General features: G+C 39.4%; 1 long non-coding RNA gene across 2 annotated transcripts in view; it reads right to left on the bottom strand.

The window, feature by feature from the left end:
• Window positions 1-652: 652 nt before the first annotated feature.
• LOC139789966 (uncharacterized) overlaps window positions 653-19,894 on the bottom strand; it is a 56,775-nt gene continuing 37,533 nt past the window's right edge. The window contains exon 4 of one of the 2 annotated variants that reach the window (XR_011723314.1): window positions 653-1,190. This is a non-coding gene — a long non-coding RNA (uncharacterized lncRNA). Of the gene's footprint in view, window positions 1,191-4,560; window positions 4,788-19,894 lie in introns of those variants that run through there. The other variant, XR_011723316.1, reaches the window with a different exon arrangement.

The following is a 19,894-nucleotide window of genomic DNA, read 5'->3' on the forward strand; positions in this document are numbered from 1 at the left end:
CATAAAGACAGAAAGTGTGTGAAAGGCTTACCAGCAATGTCCTATTAAAGAGAAATTAGTATTCAAAACACCAACACAGCAAAAAAGGACTTGTTTAGCAAGCATTGGCAATGTCACAAAAGAACTTCTTCAGTATTGTCAACTAAACTCATTTCTATGGAAGTCATGATATTTGTCCTTTTATTTGCTATTTTTTAAAAACCTTTTTCTGGACTCAAAATCACAGAAGTTTTGATTTTCTGATTTTTAAGGTTTTTAGTTTTTCTGTCTCAGAAGTAAAATTTGAAAAAATGCACATATTTCTCTCCTTCAGGTTCAAAACCCTCTCAAATCAAGGAGAAGGAGTCCCAGTGGTAGTATCAGAAGAATTTCAGATTCATCTTTCAATAATTTACATGTTGATTCTTGATTTTAAGCACTTCAAGATTCTATTTTTATACAGAAGATAAAGTTATCTAATCCTTTCCAACAGTAATTGGAATTCCATTGCTTTTATATAATTCACTGGTAAACTTCTATTCAGAAAGTGTCAGCACAACATTGGAAGGCCATGAAATTCCACTCTGCAACTGATGGAAAGTCATTAATTATCCACTGAAGCCACTTGAATCTCACAGAACTAACCCTTTTTGATAGCCAAATCAGCAGTCCTTCCTACACTGGCAGTACCTTTTAAGTTTGAGTTTTCAGCATTTTAGTAACCCCCGCTATGTCACTGAACCTAATAGAAATTTTAAGTGTTGTTTCAGAAGCCCAGAACTAAAGTTTTATAGACAACATTTAAAAATATCCTCCTACTTCCTCTTAAAGTCAGAATTCTTGCAGGACTTCAGTGAAATACAAGTGTCTTGCATACATCTGTACATCATTGGTGTAAATAGATGCCTGTTGCATGAACTATGTTCTTTACCTGTGAATTTTTGATACACATACTTTTTACCTGGTGTTCCTGTGTATCCTGGAGAGTCATTCACAATTGCACAACAAAAATGTAAAGTATGTCTGATAAGAGATTTTGAGTTGTTTGAGTGGCTATTTAAAATGCTAAAAATAAACAAAATCTGGACTTATAACTTTGCATCAATGACAGAGGCTGATATCTGATAAATTGAGTTACAGAAAGTGTTGGCCTGCCTGGCTGGAGTAAAAAGCAGATTCTTCATTTTCTTGTCAGTAATTTACAAATCACTCTATAAGAAACAGAAATAATGAAGCATGATTCTTGTCATGTTACCCACAAATTGCTCTATTCTCTGTACTCATCAAGTCTGACTGACATTGGACAGTAGATTAAAAGCCTCTGATTCAGGGATGATACTTAACAGTAGGCAAACACAGTGAGAATATATAAGTAATAATTGTCTATTTAGGAATTTGGCTAACAAGATCTTCGTACTACAATATGCATTTTTCTAATGCAAGAGCACTTTTAAACTCAGGGCCTCACTGTGATCTTCTTGATTTACTACTTTGCTTAGTATTGAAATAATTCACTGTTCACTAAACCACAAAAGAGAATACCACCTAGTCTCTTAATACACAAGAGCTTATAAAAGCAGATCTGTTCTAGTACCAGTTCAATTTTTTCCACAAGTTATTCTCTTCCCTGACACATTTTGTGAAAGAAAAGTTTTTATTTTTCTATCGATATTTCAGATATTTTTGCTATTGATTTTTTTTTTGTGAATAAGATATTGTAAAGATTACTTTACAATAATTTGCTGACATAGTTTTGTAGAGTGCTTCTGAAGAATCAGGACTTTTATAGGTCTGTGAGAACAGCAAACACAAATCCACCCATGAAATTTTGTGTTCAACCATCAAAACTTTCCTTTGAATCATTGATCCAGAGATTACATTTTATGCTTACGAGAGAACAAATGACAAAAAGAGGAGTGGAATGATGCTTTCACAAGTTTAATTGGTACAAATATGTGCACTTCATCTTGTTGTTAGTCAACAGGCATATGAAAAGACCAGAAAAAGAAGAACCTGGACACTTCTGTTAGAACTGCATTTTTTTTAAAAAGTAAGAAAGTAGACCTGTTTGAATAGTTTTATAATGGTATTTGCTGAACTGAACTGAAGTTCTTACTGACAAAAAAGGAAGTAAGAATACAGAGGTATTTTGAGACATGTAAGAGACAGAATTAGAAAAATTAATTCATAAACACAGAAAACACATTGTATGACACAGAAGAAAATGTCTACTAGCTAGCTCTGCAAAATGCTGTCCCATGGAGTCTTTCCCCAAACCTGCAATACCTGTTTCTGTCCAGAAAAAATTGGAATTACAGACCTGTTCTCATTTCCCATACCTCAATTGAACAGTTACTAGGAACTCCCCTTTTCTGAGGGCCAGCCAGCAATGCTGGGACATCCCTTCTGGCACAATTACCCTGGCCAGGGGGGAGGAAGCCACCTTGATTGTACTGATGCTGAGGCACCTGGCTGAGATAGCTGGAACCCAGCAGGAACTGTAAAGAGACAAGACCTGTGTGCTGGAAGCCCCCACTCCATGCAGCCTGTCTGCAATGGCTCTGATGTCAATGCCCCTGGCTTCTGTGGCAGCTGACTGACAGCTGCCCCTTTGGAACAAAAGGAACTCAGGGGTATATCTGGCTGTCCATCCTGTGGCTGTTTTGCTGTCTCTTGACCCACTGCTGTTTGGCATTGGACCCTGTCCAGGATCAGCCCCATCTTGAAGAAACTCGCTGGACAGTTGGACCCCTGGTGGTGGTGACTCTCTCTCCCTCTCTCTCTCTCATTCTTTCTTCCCACTTTCTTACCCTTTTTCTCACCATTTTTTTTCTCTCTCTTATATCTTCTTTTCCTCTCTCCCTCTTTTCCCTGCCTCTATATTTTTGCCTGTGTCAATTGTCAAATAAAGTCTGCTTGCACCCGACCTTTCTACAGTTGGACTTTGTTTCAAGGATCTAAAACAAAAATAAATTTTAATGTTACCTCAGACTGTAACAATAGTGCAGAGCCATCCATGACAACATCCCTGTCATGGGAGCTGTCCCACCACATTTCAGTGACTGCGATTATATCATAGCCATGCAACTTAACACAGATTTCCATCTCCTCCTGATTATTCCCCATCTCTATGCATTGGTATATAAGCGCTTCAGAAAGAGAGTCAAGCAGTCAGTTTTCACTTTTGGTATCTGACCATACCCAACCACTTTCCTGGTTACTAAGCCATTAGTAAGCCCTGTGGTTTTGCTGTCGCATTTATCCCCATTTCCCACCTGAAGTGGGCCAGTGGACTGAAGCCCATCCTTAGGCTCTTCTCTACTGAGACTGGTTTTATCCCTTTACCCATTTGAGCCTAGTTTAAAGCCTTTTCAACAAGCCCCACCAGCTCCTGTGTGAGGGTCCCTTTTCCCTTTGGGACAGATGTACTCCATCTGTCTCCAGCAAACTCGAAGCCAGGTAAACTTCCTCATGAGCAAAGAACTCAAAAATCTGACAGCAGCACCAGCCTTTGAGCTACACATTTTCAAACCTTACAGAGGTATCTCCAATTTGAGCTGCACATAACTGATCACTGCAGTGCCTTTGTCTTATCTCATTTGAGTTAGTTGCAGAATCTTCATTCTGTGATACTTCAGGATGCTGCTTTTCCTCTGCGTGAAAATGATAAATCAGCACGTGAGCAATTACCTTCTGATGCAGGAGTGCAGAAGGAAAGAAAACTCAACTATAAATCATACTAATCAATATATGCAGATATTGCACATAGAGAAGACACGTTCTGAGGGGGAAAATGATGCTTACTAAATGAAGCCATTTGCTTATGTTTGTTTTGCAACCAGGATGCCATATAATTTTACCCTGCATCAGTCTTTTTCAGACATTCTTGTCCCCCCGTTTCCATCCTTCTTCCAAAGTAAAATTAATTTTGCTATCATATTTCAGCTCCTTTGATTCTGTCCAGACAATTGAGTGGCCAGATGATGAACTAGGAAAATTTTAAAATTACAGGTATCAATAGCACACATACGCTTTTAGACATACCTACACTCTTATATGTATCTGCTCTTCAGCTGTATGGAATCAATGGTCACTTAGGGATGTTTTCTGAATTAAACTCAGTAACTATATATTTAAAATGTAATCACTGACTAATGTAAGCACAAAAATACCCAAACAGCATTAATAATTGCTTAAATTAGAAAAGCTGAGGTTTTGAGAAATATGCAGAAAACTGGAATCATACAAAGTCTAAGCTACTGTTTTAAACAATCTCATGGAGTTTACATGAATTCTAATATGAATTAAGATGACCAATTTATTTCTTTACTTACCAAGATGTTACTCAAGTGCTTGGGTGAGCTACTAATGGCTGGATACAAGAATCAGTACTTTCCACTGGCAGATTTGACTTCACAGCACACAAGGAGCCTAAATTTCTTTATGTCACATTCATGAACCAAAGTTTATCATTGTACCTTCTGTGAATTTCCTGAATTTATTATCGTGTTAAGATTACCATTTTACTTTGCAAAGAGCGACAAGTTCTTTTTCAATCCAGAAAGTGCAACTACACAGATGGACAGTTTCTCAAGGCATTGAATTGCCTTTTTTTATTTGCAGCTGTATTTCTACATACACTCAAAACTTTGCAGTTTGTTGACATGGGTACAGTCCTGCAACATAGCTAAGAAACTGAAATAAATGTATTAGCCATTGTATCATCCTCTTCCTTTCCAGCATTTCTAATCAGATGTCCTACATTCTTCATTTATTTGTCAATTCAGTTGACTTCAACTGCTATATCTCTGTGGAGTGAAGGAAACAGACACAAGGATTCTGGACTGCATCAGCAGAAGCATGACCAGCAGATTGTGAAAAGTGATTTCAAATGATGTCCAAATACAGAACAGTGACTAGTGATACTCCTCAGGGGCTAGTACTGGGATGGGTGCTATTTAATACCTTTGTGGGAGACTCAGACAGTGGGATCAAGAGCACCCTCAGCAAGTTCTCTGATGACACCAAATGTGTGGTGTGGTTGACATGCTGAAGGAAAGAAGGCTGTCCAGAAGGACCCTAACAGGCTTGAGAGGTGAACCCATACTAACCTGATGAAGTTCAGTAAGGCCACTTGCAAGGTCCTGCACTGAGTCAGCATAAACACAAATACAGGGTGGACAGGGAATGGATTGAATGCAGCCCTGAGGAAAAGGACCAAGGTTTGTTAGTTGATGAGAAGCTTAACATGAGCCAGCAATGTGTGCTTGAATCCTAGAAAGCCAACCATATCCTGGGCTGTGTCAAAAGCATGGCCAGCAGGTCAAGGAAGTGGATTCTGTCCCTCCACTCTCATGAGACTCCACCTGGAGTACTGTGTCCAGTTCTGGAGCCCCCATCACAAGAAGGACATGGAGCTGTTGAAGTCAAGAGGAGGTCCACAAAGATGATCAGGGGGCTGGAGCATCTCTCCTATGAACACAGGCTGAGAGAGTTGGTGTTGTTTAGCCTGAAGAAAAGAAGACCTGAGTGTCCTGGTTTGGGCCAGGATAAAGGTGATTTTCTGTCTTGTACTTTTGCTTTTAGCTAAGTCTCTTGTAAGTAGTTGCACTTGCTGAAAATAACAGCAAGTTTCTCAGACAGTGTGTGTTTCTAGGACTGATAACACTTGATGTTTATAGTTACTGCTAGAGACTGGTGTGCAGAGCCAAGGACACTGCTCAGCTCTGAAGAAAACATAAAGAGGTCCCACCTGCATCCCTCCTCTGGGGAGGAACGGACAAGATAGATGCCAGAATTGACCAAACAGAGTATTCCATCCCGTATACGTCATCCTCAGTATAAATTTGAGGGATCACGAGGGCCAAGCCAGTTTTCCAGCTTCCAGCTGCCTGCCTTTCCTGCTTCCATTCCTTCACTCCGGCATCCTGGAAGGATCCCATCCGTTCGTCTGCCTGTGGTCCTGATCCGTGCCAGCCCATATCTGTGTGTTCCTGCCTCCAGTTCCCAACTGCTGCCGACTCCAGGAGTCCAGCCTGGGCTTTCCCAGGGCTGCCCTGCAGCCTCAGTGGTGACGTGAGAGCTATTGGGGGAAAAGGGAGAGGAATGTGGTATCCATTTTCCTGTATATTTGTATATATTTAGTAATTTTTCCTATTTATCATTACTGTTTCATTAAAGTTGTGTAGTTTAGTTTCCAACCCATAAGTCTCTCTCCCTTATTCTCTCCCTTCTTATCAGGGAGGAGAGAGAGATTAATAGAGAGCGTCTGTTACTTGGTTTAATTGCCGGGCCAGTGTTAAACTGTGACACTGAGTAAACCCTGTAGCAGCCTTCCAGTACCTGAAAAGGCCTACAGAAAAGCTGGGGAGGGAATTTTTACAAGGGGTGTTACAATAAGATGAGTGGGAATGGTTTACACTGAAGAGGGTAGATGCAGATTAGACATTAGGAATAAATTGTTTCCTGTGAAGGTAGTGAGACACTGGCACAGGTTGCACAGGAAAGAAGTGGATGCCCCATCCCTTGAAGTGTTCAAGGCCAGGTTGCATGGGGCTTTGAGCAAACTGGTCTAGTGTGAGGTGTCCCCTTGCCTTTGTAGGGGTGTGGAACTAGATGATCTTTAAATGAACCATCCAATATAAACCAAATTTATAAAATTTTATAAATCCAAATTTTATAAATCCAAATTTATAAAAATAAATTTTTTGATTCTATGCTTCCCAAAAATTAGCTAGGAAATCCAGTCTTCTACCAGTCTGCCTGTTTGCTATACAGAGATACCTATCCCCACTGGAAGGTTGAAAAAGACTTCTAAAACTACTAAACTAAGCTAGTAGAATTTCATTATTGCAAGCAAGGTGGCACTGGCTTCCTTCAGGCACAAGAGATGCTCCACAAAATGAAGCATCCTATTCTTCTCTAAGTTCCTCTTTGATGGGTGCATCTCATTGAGTTCATTACTAAAATCTGATAAAACCTGGAAATAGCAAACACATTAACTGGAAATTGTAGTGTGCTGGTCTCACCAGCAAGAGGTTGGAGAACTTTGAACTGATCAGATTTCTTAGTAGGTGCAATTAAGAAACCAATTATATGCAATGAATGATAGCACAAGATTAACAACTTAAATGAAAAATGTGGCTTTTTAAGTTTGGCAAAGTTCCTGTCCTTCATTTCAGAAAGATGGACTGGCTTGGACATAATACGGATGCAAGTATTCATTACAATTTTTGATGGATTTGAAAAGCATCAGCTGAAGGTCCTCCACTCTCACACAGCAATATTAATTCAGAACAACTAATATTAAATTATTTGACAAGTGTTCCTTCTAGAGGACTTACTGCTGCATTTTTCTTAATTATTAATATAAAAACTATACAAAAGTAGATTACATCCTTTTTTGAGACTAAATACAAGGAATCTGGGAGTTCTTCAGCAATTTCACATTAGCTGCAAAAAATGAACTGAAAATAATTTAAAGAAAAAAATCTACATTTCCTCTATCACCAGAACTTGTTATATCTTTTCTGTGTAATGCAAAGAGGTTTGTGTTTGTAATAAAAAGACACATGTACATGGGCTGTAGATGAAAAAAGCTGTAGACAACCCATCACTACCTAAAAGTATAGTTGTTCTAGTCAATAATAGTTCAATGGATCCTGTCAATAGTCAGCTACTTTTTCCTGTTAATGTGTTTGGGGAGACAAAATGGTTTTAACACAATGAAAAAGACTATGCTCAGGAAATGCAAGATATTTTTCAACAACATTTTTCAGAACACCTCATGATGCCTCCTGTGATTTTGATTTTTTATCATTTACAGCATCAGTGTTACAGTACAGAATTTTTGTGTGACTTTAGCCCTGAAGTGTCCTCAGTGTTAAAACAGGCATCTCAGCTTCCATCTGTGGAGGCAGAAAGTCAGGTAAGAAGTCAGCTGCTAGAACGAGTGATTTTTGTGAGGTATGAGAAAAAAAAAAAAAAATATGCAGAGCAACTGCAAGGTGAGAGAAGAGAGGTGTCATCCCAGCACACTGAAATATTTTAATTTGTGTTGGCAAATAGTTCCTCAGAAGGGTCTTTGAAGATTCATGTGCTGAAATCTGTTGTAAGTCATAGACAAAAAAGAATCATAAAACAGCTGAAAGCTGTCCAATTTATCTTAAACTAGCTAAAAATATTAACTACTATCTTCAGAGGACTATCCCTAAGAACCCTGGACTAAGAAAATAATATGGTAATTTTTGTGTTTTCTAAAATAAACCAAATTTGTTAGCAGCTATTTGGACCAGTGAATACTTGACTATTTCAATGAGAGAGAAATACACCTACTAAAAGAGTACCTGATGCAGTTTGTAATTATGCAGGGAAGCTTCTGGTTGGTTTAAACAATCTTATGATTGCTTAAATTGCTTTCTTGGATAAAGTTAATTTCTTGCAATATTGATTCTAGTGAACGACTGTCATATGCAAATTTCTATATCTGTTAAGGTAACAGTAAGAGGTTTTGAGAAACTGAGGAAACAGAGAAAAACAGAGAAAAAAAGCAAACCTACTATAGACCTACTGGATTTTGAATTCAGCTTTCCAAGGAGAAACTGCTCATCTTGTGTTGTTGTAGCCTAAGGCCAAAATCTGCAAACTCAGATACATAAGGCTAAACTTCTAAATCTTTATATATTCTCCCCCACAAAGGCAATTTCATTTTCACCCTCACCTTCCAGCTTTAAAAGGTCATTTAATGCTCTCTTTAGCTCAGACTTTTTCAGGGTGGATTCACAGTCTATGCTACTTAGCATATATTTATTAATGCAAGTGAGGCTACACTTAACTTCAGTGCTCAGAGTAGGTTATTAAATATACATTTCAGGTTATGTTTAGCTAATCAAAATAAATCTTAACCCTTATTAAAACTGGTGTTTTCCTTTTCAGACCTTTTATATATTTGTTTTCAGTAGAATGCAGCTCTGGGTGAGGTGTTGCTGCTTTTTAAGCAATTAGGCTATAGTACAAATAAAAATTTGTCTAGTTTGTAAATTCTACAAATGTACACGAGACCCCAGTTGCACAAAAACAGTCACTTCATGACTATGTAAGTGGCAAGCACACCAGGAATAAAGGCAAAGGGTATACCTTGATCTTAAAAACAGAAGCCACAACAAAAAAATAAAATCTGTAGTCAACAGTCACAATGGCAAAACTTACTGCAGCCAGAGACATGAAACAGGACCTGTTTTCAGGTTTGGTACAAAGTCTCATAGAGAAGTTGAAATTGTGTTTTCACTGGTCTAGTGTAAGTTTTATATAGATACACACAGGTGAATATATCCAAAAAAGTTTTTAAATCTAGAGTTTTATCCATTTAGAGAATTCTAACAGTGTTACATGTCAAAGTAAATTGCTCATTGGTACTTAATTAACATAGCTTCATCACACTAAACACTTCCCCTTTGGTATATATAGTATGTGTTAACTCCTTGAGCTGCCTTGTGACTACAGATAGGTTGTACACATCAGTTTTCAAACATACAAGTCATAACTCAGGAATTTATTTTTTCTGATATAAACAGATTTTAGGTAAAACTTCATTTTGCATGCTGACCTCCTGCATTCAAGCCACTTAAAACAGTTTTAAAAATCTTTGCAGACTGGGGTTACACATCAGCAAAATGCAAGGTTTTTTAGCCTGTGCATTACTCTGAGAATAGCCATGGCTATGGGATGAGCTATTCATTTCCTAAGGTCTGGGAGTGAAAGTGCTTATTTACTTGGATGATATCTTGATTGCTTCAGAATCATAAGTGTACCCAACCTGTCTATTTCTGCCACAGTACATCTTTTTAGGACCCTAAGGACTTTATCAAGTATAGAAAAATCTATATGACCTCTTCTTCTAGCTCTGGCCTGCTGGGATTCACAGCGGATGCGTGAATGTTCACTTCTAAAAGAGGGAAGCCATTAGCAGCACATGCTGTTCCATTGCTGATCTCACCCAGGTTGTTTCCATATTTAGGAGAGTCCATAGGGTTGCCAGGAGCCCTGTTCCCTTCTGCTTTTATGACCCTATTTTCTTTAACAAAGTTGAAAGGCAAGAGAACAACAGAGAGAAAGCAACTCCACTCTCTTGTCACAGGCATCTTTGTCAGCAGAGAGGGAAATTGTCCTGTATGTCCCAGAGATCTTGACTCAAAGGCTCAGGTGTCAACATTCACATTTCTTATTTTGCAGCTCTCTAAGGCTGCACTGCCCCATCTTCAAGACAAAGGTGATGGTTTTCAGAGGAGTGACCACTCTACATTGCTGTGTAAATATATCTGAAGTGGTATGCATGCTTAGCAGCACTTACCAGAGTTTTGGCTAACCCTACTTAAGCACTGCTGTTTTTCTCTGTTCCTGTAACAAGTGAGCTGAAATACACTAAATAGAGGGAAACTGCCACTGAGTAGTAGAGAGTGTCCAGACACCAAGAAATGGAGTACTACAAACAACAGGGCTGGTATAATATCTTTGTCTTTGGAGGTTAAAGGCTAAAACTTTCCTAAAACTCAGGCTGAAAATGAGCACTCTGTGCTCATTTATCCCTCTCTCTTCAGTTCGTTTATAAACCTAATATGGGGTTATAGCTAAGACTGGACATAATCCAGAGTACAAACAAATTAATGAAGAGAATAGCCTTTGTATTTACATTTTCCTTATGTATTTTCCAAGTATTAATAAAACACCAGAATGATTTAGCATTTAAATAAAAGATACGCATTTGCAATAAGATGTTAAATTTTGAATCTTGCATCGTGGACAAAGTCAATATTAAGTAACACAGTTGTGATATTAAACCTGAATGGAATCCTTACCTGAAAGTCTTAAGCAAAATAGCAAAAGGGAGAAAAAACAAACAAATGAACAAAAAAAAAAAAAACAAAAAAAAAACCCCAAAAAAAAAACCCCCAAAAAAAACCCCCCCCCCCCAAAAAAAAAAAAAAAAAAAAAAAACAACTAAAAGGAAAAAAACCACCAACATCCAGAACACTCTGTTTCACAGCTTTATTAGAGGCAGGCATACCTGTAAAGTTAGACATATCACAGAAGATACTAAATATTATCTCATTCAATGTAACTGGAGAAATTAAGGTTGTTACAAGCACAATTTGTCTCTATCATTCACAGTTCTGGCAGGCTTATTTCAGGGAAGACACGAAAATGTAAGAGCAGTGGAAGCACATAGGTGCAGTTCAGCAGCTTGACAACCCTGGGTCACTGACAGGTTTGCTAACCAGCATCTATCTCATGCCAAAACACTTCCCTCTGTGCCATTGTCACTAATGTCAGGTTTCTATCCAGGTTCACTCTACCTCTAATAAGTCCACATGCTTATGTCATCTTGTTTCCAGCCTGATCACAAGCATTTAGTCTAATGGCACATCATACAGGCATTTACCATACAGTTTGAAATACTACACTCCAGCAGAAGCAAAGTACCTGATCATCTCCTTGCCTTCAGTATGACAGATCTGAGGTTTTAAAAAGTGCAAGCTGGACCCCAAGTGGCCTTTATGGCCTTTATTACAGAAGATCTGTATTTCTTTGTAGTTTAACAGGTGTGGTAAAAGCCTGAATGCATTCTCAGTGGATGCCAAGAAATGTATGGAGTCTCCGACATGTTTACAGTTTCCTGTGAATACAGAAAAAGCTTTTCCATATTTCTGTTACCATATTGCAGTAATGCATTGTGCAGTGCTGCTGTACTACAAATTCCCAGCAGGTGCTGAAAACGTTTACAGGCTGTGAAGTTCCAGTAATCAGCACACTTCCAATGGGAAAAAGAAAGTTTAATTTTCAACTGCTATTAAATGATAGAAACATATTTCATGAGATCATAACGCAGTTCAAGAACTTAAATAAATGGAACTCGTTTTAAGAGAAAAAACCATATAGAGCCCCACCTGAATAGATGGTTTTAGGTCATTAACTTAAATATCAAAAGGAGATTAAGATTCATGAACTACTATATTAGCAGCAAGTAGTGTTTCTCACTCAGAAGTAAATGCATGCATGATATAAAGGGAGGATTCTGCTCCTGTGGAACTAGCTACAGATCAGTTAATCTGTAGAGGACTACGTGGATTACAGTGACTTTTCTTTGGCTCCCATAGAGATATAAAACCATAGCAGTGACAGATCTGTGAGGACAATTGCAATATGCCTCTGGGGTTTTTCTAAGTAGCACAATATATTGTAACTCTTTGTAAATAAATGGAGTTCCTCGCTGGAGATGACATTTTTCCTCCCTTTCTTATCATGAGTGGTGGTAATAGCCTTTTATCAGCTGATATAATAATAATATGAGGAAACTCATCACTGAACTGAAACTCATCAATATTTACCAGTGTTTTTTCCTCCTGCATCATCTCTTCAGCCTTCTTATCTGTATGCAGGTCTTCAGCTGGAGAATTGCTTTGTTTAGGTATATGACAGTTACAGAATTTTTTAGAGGTGACATCTTAAGCAAGACTTTTTCATACTCATCGGAACTGTGAGAGAGAGAACAGAGAGTGGCTCCAGTAGCCCAGCTTCCAGACTTCAGTTTCTTATCCCACAAGTTGCCTTGGACTTCAGCAGAAATAATTTTACACATCAGTCAAAATACAAACACCAAGGTTCTTTCAAAAGATAACCAGTGACAGGAAACAATGTTTCCTTCTCTGTCTGTCTTAAATGCCCCAGTTTAGAAGGAACACATTGACAATTAAGTGCCAGTGATTGAAGGTGATTTATGAGATCTCTTTACCATAAGGAAACCCTTAAGTGTACCCTTAGGACTAGGATACAAGTTGTTTGTATTTGGTGTGTATCCAGCAAACTGTCAGTGCCTATTCACAGTGAAAGGCCTTGAATTATGCTAACAAATCTTGAAAATGTGTATCCTTAGCTGGAAGGGTGGTCATATGGTAATTTAAGTGAAGGATGCAGCACTAGTTTACCATGCGGGATAGAGTCTAAATATCCTTCAGATAAATATGTCCCTAATTTTAAGCAGAAGTTACAGAAAGTCCTTAGCATATCCTTAATTTTTAGTGAGATTCCTATCTGTATACGTATTTGCTGAAATTAAAACAAGAAACAGTAGAATGTAGTAATTTTTGAAACTCGTTTTCCATAGGTGGAAAAAAAAATGAATTCATCTGCTTCTTTAATGCCTACTGGTTTAATTTTGGACAAACATGTGGAATTATCTGCCCCACCTGGGAACTGACCAGACATTCCTTGTGAAAGAAGCTGGAAAGATGGCTCAGGAGAACACTGACTTCTGCAAAAGATCCTGAAGCAATGAATGGGAGAGCAGGCCCTGAGACTGGAAAGAACCGCCACTAGCTGGAGAAGGAGTTGCCTGGCTTGGGGCTCTGGTTTGGTTTTATTACAGCAAAGAAATAGTCCCAGAAGGGACTTGGATTTGGTAGGAAAAAAAAAATCAATTGACAAAATATTCCTCTGTGCAAGCAGAGGCAGCTGAATTTAAGTATGTTCTTAAATCTTCATATATACACAGAGAACATACATGCACCACCTCACCAAGGTAAATCAGCACTTCAACAAAAGCTCCCTCGGTTGCCTTTCACTGGCATGGAAATCATCAAAACTGGCAGCTAACAGCAGATGCAAATACAACCCATGGCCTTTGCCTGAGAATTTTTGGGGGATTTTACACATCAAATGTCCTACTTCACATTTGGGATTCCCTGCTACTACTCTGATACTGCACAAGCAAATCATGCATCACCAGCATAGTCCCTGGCTCCTTTTTGTCTCCACAATCCTAGGATAATATTTTCCTCTCCCATCTAATATAAATGTTGGAATTACAGGATCAGGAGGAGGCTGAAGCATGTGGCATGTGAGCCTGGTGGGTTTTGAGAATACAGAAGTCCCATATTGTTGGTCATTCCACTGCTGCACAACCAGATGAATGGATATGTGGAGGAGGTGTAAACTGCTTCTCTGTCCCATAGATGACCGCAAGCAGATTGGTTTAAGAGGGCTTAATAAGTCTTTGCCAACAGTACTTTATATCATGAAACTTTCTTTTAGTGTATGAAACATAACACTGAGGGCTCAGTAAAACCTGTCCATGTACTCAACAACCTATCATGTATTTAACAAACTGGAGGCACTCCAAAGCTTTGTGATCTTTTAATTTTGAAAGAGCTACTGAACATATGCTCAGTTCATGATTCTTTTAAAGCATTAGTATGCAACCTGGTATTCCATTGGTCTTTCTGGCAGCAAGGGCACACTGCTGGCTCACGGATAATTTGCTATCTGTTTTACTAATAATCTGACCCTTAGATCCTCTCCTCTAAGCTGCTTTCCACCAGGTCTGCCCTTAACAGTTTAGTGCTTAAGGTTCTTCCTCCTCAGGTGCAGGACCCTACACTTGGCCTTGTTAAACCTCATTAGGTCCTTCTCTGCCCAGGTCTTCAGCCTGTCCAGCTCATGGTGGATGGCAGCACAGCACAGCCCTCAGGAGTGTCAACCACCTCTCCCAGCTCTGTATCATTAGAGAACTTGCTGAGGATGTCTGTCTTTTTTCTGCAAAATAAGGACACTTGAGGTATATTTATTTCTTTCTAGAGCTTAAATGAAAACAGTCAAAAGAATTAGTCATTCTCAACAATAAATAAAAACTTAATTAAATCTCAATTGTTACTGAGAGGAGACAGTGAAGAAAGAATAGGGAACTCTTGGTCTCAGGGCATGGTCCTGTAGGTCAGTGAATTTTTACGGCTGTGTCAGCTTCATAAGCCCTCTAAAAACAGAAGTTTATAAAAGAAATGCTGGCACCACCTTAAGTCTAATGGCAGTAACACAGTGCTATAATTTGGTTTGCTGGTTAATCTCCTGGTACAGTAACCCATCCTGCCCTGGGAAATTTCATGTCTCTTGGAGAGAGTGAAAGGGAGTGGGAGATGTTTAGTCTCATGGGTAGAAAAAGAAAACAGAAAACTGAATTAATGTTGGGAGTGATTTCATGACCTCTTTATAGCATGTTAAGCCTTTTTTTTTTTTCATGTGCTGAAGTACATGGCTGTGGTATGCCTGATTCTGTGCTCTGCTTCTGTATTTTACTGAGTTATTTCACTACATAGGCAGCTGCTTCCCCTTCACCCTCCCCCTTCTAATTTTTGTTCTTGTCATGAATCTCTTGGATTCCAAGGTAACTCAAGCTAAGCTTTTGCCCTGTAGTGTGGTTTCTGACTGACATGGTACCTTGTTCCTTCTCACAAGTCCTCAACACTCATCCAAAATTCTCTTTATTGTGTCTTTGAAATGCAGGTTTCTCAACTCTGCACTATACAAAGAGCTCTCAGCTCTCAGCAAAGCTGCTCTATCACTGACAAAGATGCCCCAGCACACTGCCTCCAACAGCTCCCATGCCTTGGTCCAGGAGTCACACCTCTATCAACCATAACACAAGGTTTCCTGCCTAGCCTTTGCCACTCTTATTGCCTCAGATTTTCAGTCATGCCCTGCCCACCCATGGGTATATTCACTGTGGCCACTGTGTAGCAGACTGAGATTTAGACAGCTGAAGGAAGACCTGAGCATTTAGAGGAAGGCATGCATTAGTTTTCTCTGTAAGAAGATGATGTAAACACTTTAAAAATACAAAAATATGTCTCCTGAATCAATCTTTTTTTTTTCCTTTCTCCCTGCTATGTTGCAACATGCTGTCAATTAACATATGTTTACCTCACCATATGCCTGACAGACACCTAAAAGATAAGAATGCTTATCAGGTCGCCTCCTGGTGCATGGTGGAGACAATGAAAGTAGCAGGACACCAAAAAGACAAAAAGGTAAGGAAGACTTCCCTCATCTCCGGGAAGTCTGGAAGTCTGTGTGTATCAGGGACTTATGCAAAAAAGGGACCCCTCTTCTTTTCCTGTATGAAAAAGTCCAGGAGAAAAGGAGAAGCGGGGGCTTTCTTCTGGACCCCCCCCTCTCTCGGCACTTCGGCTTCAGCTACGGGACAGAGAAGCAGCAGGAGCGACAGACCCTACGCACCCGACTACAGCCAGAGGCCAGGGCTGGGGGACGGAGATAACATCTTAATTACCCTCCTTCTTTCCTCTTCTTAACGACTTTTCTCTCCGAAGTAACTAATTGTATAAATCCTAAATAAATCCTTATAACTTGTTTAAATCATAAAGCCTTGTTATTTTTGTAAATTCAGGCGTCGTCTATGAGTAGTGGCTGAATTTTCCTTGCAAACAAAATATAAATAATAACTCGGATCATACCAGAAGACTAGAAATATTTTGGGACAAGGGATAAAAACTTTTCTCCTCTTTTTTTCTTGTGTTTTCCTACCTGCAGCATTGCTTCAGAACAGTTGGATCTCTTTCTCTTGCTGTTTACTTTCTTTACATGCTATTCTTTTCCTGCTCTTCCCTTTGGCACTCTCAGGCTTTTTTTTTTAGGGTCAGATCTTCACACTCACTTCAGGCCTCTGTATTTATGTTCTCACGATCTCCACAGTGAGCAAGAGGGCTATGTGTTGCATTGTGCAAGTCCAAAGGCACAAAAGGGGGCAAAATGAAGTATGAAGGCCTTAGTACTTCTGAAGTCTTGCCTCAGAACTGCACTTAGTGAAGTCGAAGTGTTTTTGCAGGCTTAGTCTGCATTGACTCTTATGTGTGATAAAACCAGAAGTGGTCTTATTTGGATTCTTGGGAATTGTCCATGGGCACAAAAGCATATGGCTGGCTTCTGTGTACACTGTGTAGCGTGCAAAATTCACCCAAAATGTGGAGAGTTTTCCTGCATGCAGAAGAGTGACTTCTGAAACACACTAGAGGAAAACAGTATAATGGACACACGTATATGAAGAGGTCACAAAGCTGAAAGATATACAGAAGGCATCAGCTGGCCTACAAACCAGTCCTTATTTGTGAGGCATCTCTGAGGAAAGCAGTTAAACTTCATATAGAGGGTCCCAGATGAATGCTTATGTGTAGGAGGTAGAATTCAGCTAAAGAAATACTGGTATTCAACAAAGAATTTCAGAGTTTGGGGTTTGGAGGGTTTTCTTTGTGGTTATTTCCTGCATTGTTCCATAAAGTACAAATCTATTCAGCTTTCCTCCTGCTTCACTGTGACAAAGCCCTAGGCTTTCTTGAGCAATAGGTCAGTGAAGCTTGGTACAGTTTCTCAAACAAGAAGATTCTCAAGGCTTTGATGCACCTCCCTAAGGTAAATGTCGCCACAGTGGTTTCAAGTAATGAACTTGTCACGGTTGTTGTTGTGCACTGTGCTCTTTGAACCAAGTTTTCTTGATTTTCTTCCCAGCACTGATTCATTTTTAAAAAGAATTGTTCCTTTGCAGAGGGAAATCTATGCTGTACTCATGCACAAAAAAAGTTTTTTCCTCCCAACATAAAGTACTACAATCTGATGCATACTGGCAGAGTCATAGTTTGTTAGCAACACTCTTTCTCTCTCCTCCTTCCCATTCCAGCCACATTAAGAGGAGGGGGAAGGTTTGCATTCACCTTGAAAATCTTCACCCACAGTGTTCACAGAGATGCCAGCCCAGGAGGGCTGAGTACCCATCATCCACACTGCATTCATAACAACTTTACAACATGATGTGCCTGGCCCCAAAACATGACCTAAAATGATGCTCTACCATACAGCTCTTTCCAGGGTGCTCCTATTGCTAGACCCTTCTCAGTCAGGAGGTCCATCTTGACCCTCCCACTGCCCTGGAACACTACCCAGATTTTGCTCTGTAGCTGCTAAAGCCTACAGACTTCAGGATGAAGGAAGGTACACTAGTCAGCAGCCAAACTGTGTGAAAACTGTCTTTTCAGGTAAAAGAACTAGATCAGGAATAAAGCATGCTTCCACACCATAAAAACAAATTATCCTTTTTAATATCTTAAATGAATTCTGGGGTTAATAACTCATCTTAAAGGAGCAGCCCAAGACTCCTAATATTGTTTACCCTCATGAAAATCTTACATAAAAACCCAGCTGCTGAAGTCTAAGGTGTTAACTTACAGTTAAAGATTTTTATTGCTGGTGAGTCAGTCCCTCCTCATAAAAATGCATTAACCATGCAGCAATAGAAGTCTTCATTTAACTGGCCCTTGCTATTTTAAGAGGCTAGAAAGTAAGCTTTGAGCTCCAGTTGGTGCCTGTAAATTTTTGGAAGGAAGAGAAGGTATACTTCCATTTATCATTGTAAATAATCTAGGCCAGTGATCTCCCCCACTAGCTGCCTGTCTTCCCTGTCCCTCGTTACTGTTCTTAAGGTACAGAGCAAGCAAGTCTCCTTTTTCAAATGCATATTTCTGCTTGCTAGCTTCCCAAGTGAGAAAGATAAATGAGATTTATTTATAGTAAAGTCAGAGGCTTGATGCCTGCTACAAACTATGGGCTTTTTTTCTTGCAATTCACAGAGGGAGTGAAGTTGCCTTGTAAGACACAGTCCTGTTTTCATTAAATGCAGAAGGAGAGGGGGGAATGTACACTGTTTAAGTGGTTGCAGGGAGTTTAAGCATAGTCTGGCTTTGAAGATAGGAAGGCCACCATGATTTAAAGGACAAAACAAGGAACACTACTGAGTTGAGGGAGATCAGCAGAGCCTAAAAAAGTAGTGAAGTTGGTCCACATTGGTGAGGTTTATGGAAAGGGGTTTTGTGCTCTCCCATTTTTTATAATTCGTCACCCAACACCTCTGAATGAACTGATACACGATTGGTACAACTTCAGAGAGAACTTTTGCATTTCTCAAACCTAGGACAGGTTAATTAAGATCAAATTACACCAGCATATAGCTCTGATCCTGCTTGTCTGTGGTGGATACTGAGCAATGGACAGCTGAACAGGATGGGGTCAGAGGAAATTTTTATATCATGGAGACGTTTCCCTAATTAATCCTCAGCACCAGCAGAATCATTCAGTCTTCTGGTAAGGTTAGCTTCAGTGTTAAGGTTAGCCAGTGCTAAACACAAAAAAAAAAACAGTTTCTAAGGTAACATAAAATTTCTGTGGCAAAAATTCAAAAGTTAGGGCAAATTGAAATAAAACCATTAGAAACTGGTGTGGTGTGGAATCTGTCTGGTAGATCTGGAGGGTTTTTCTGCCAGATGCTTAGTTTCAGTGGTGAGGATTCATATGTACAGAATTACTCCTTTAAAACCTCATGTGTGTTTTAGAGGGTGTGCCAAAAGTTACGTACAGGGAGTATCTAGCAGGGGCATATTACAGCTGGCAAAGCCCTATCTGACACTGGTGCTCTCAAAAGAAAAGCTTTTTCTCTGCCACTTACAGAACAATATATGTTTACCCTTGGCAGCTGCCTTTTCTACAATGTTTTGGCCAAAAAACAGGGGACTTCCTTCAGCAGAATAAGAGTGCACAGTTTTCTTCTTCTCTGACTTAAGTGTTTGTTATTTACTGGGTTATCCTTTTATTGGGTTGGGTGAAGAATAAGGGCTTGAATTTTTAATTTCTTCATCTAGATTTTGATCCCTCATAAACTGTAAGAGCTTTCACTTGGACATCTTTTCCATTAGTTCCAGTGAGCCTGCAGCCTTGCAGAGGATGCACTCTATACCACTTGAACTTCCTGAACTGCTGGGGTACTGAAGGCCAGAGATCTGCTGTGTAATGGGCATATTATAAAAAGCCTCTGTTTTCCTGAAAAAGCGCTTTTTCTCCCATAAATAGATACTATTCACAAATATATTCTGAAATACACTTGTATCAAATGCAAATGTGGATATAAACACATCCATTCTGGGGGATCCTGGAACTGGACTGGAATACAAGCTCCAGTATTGCTAAATGCTTCTAAGTGTGATTCCAAAGAAACACTAAGGAGTAAATACCCTACAGGTGTGGCAAGAAT

The sequence above is a fragment of the Heliangelus exortis genome, chromosome Z (assembly GCF_036169615.1).
Source record: "Heliangelus exortis chromosome Z, bHelExo1.hap1, whole genome shotgun sequence".
In the NCBI taxonomy this organism is placed as follows: domain Eukaryota; kingdom Metazoa; phylum Chordata; class Aves; order Apodiformes; family Trochilidae; genus Heliangelus; species Heliangelus exortis.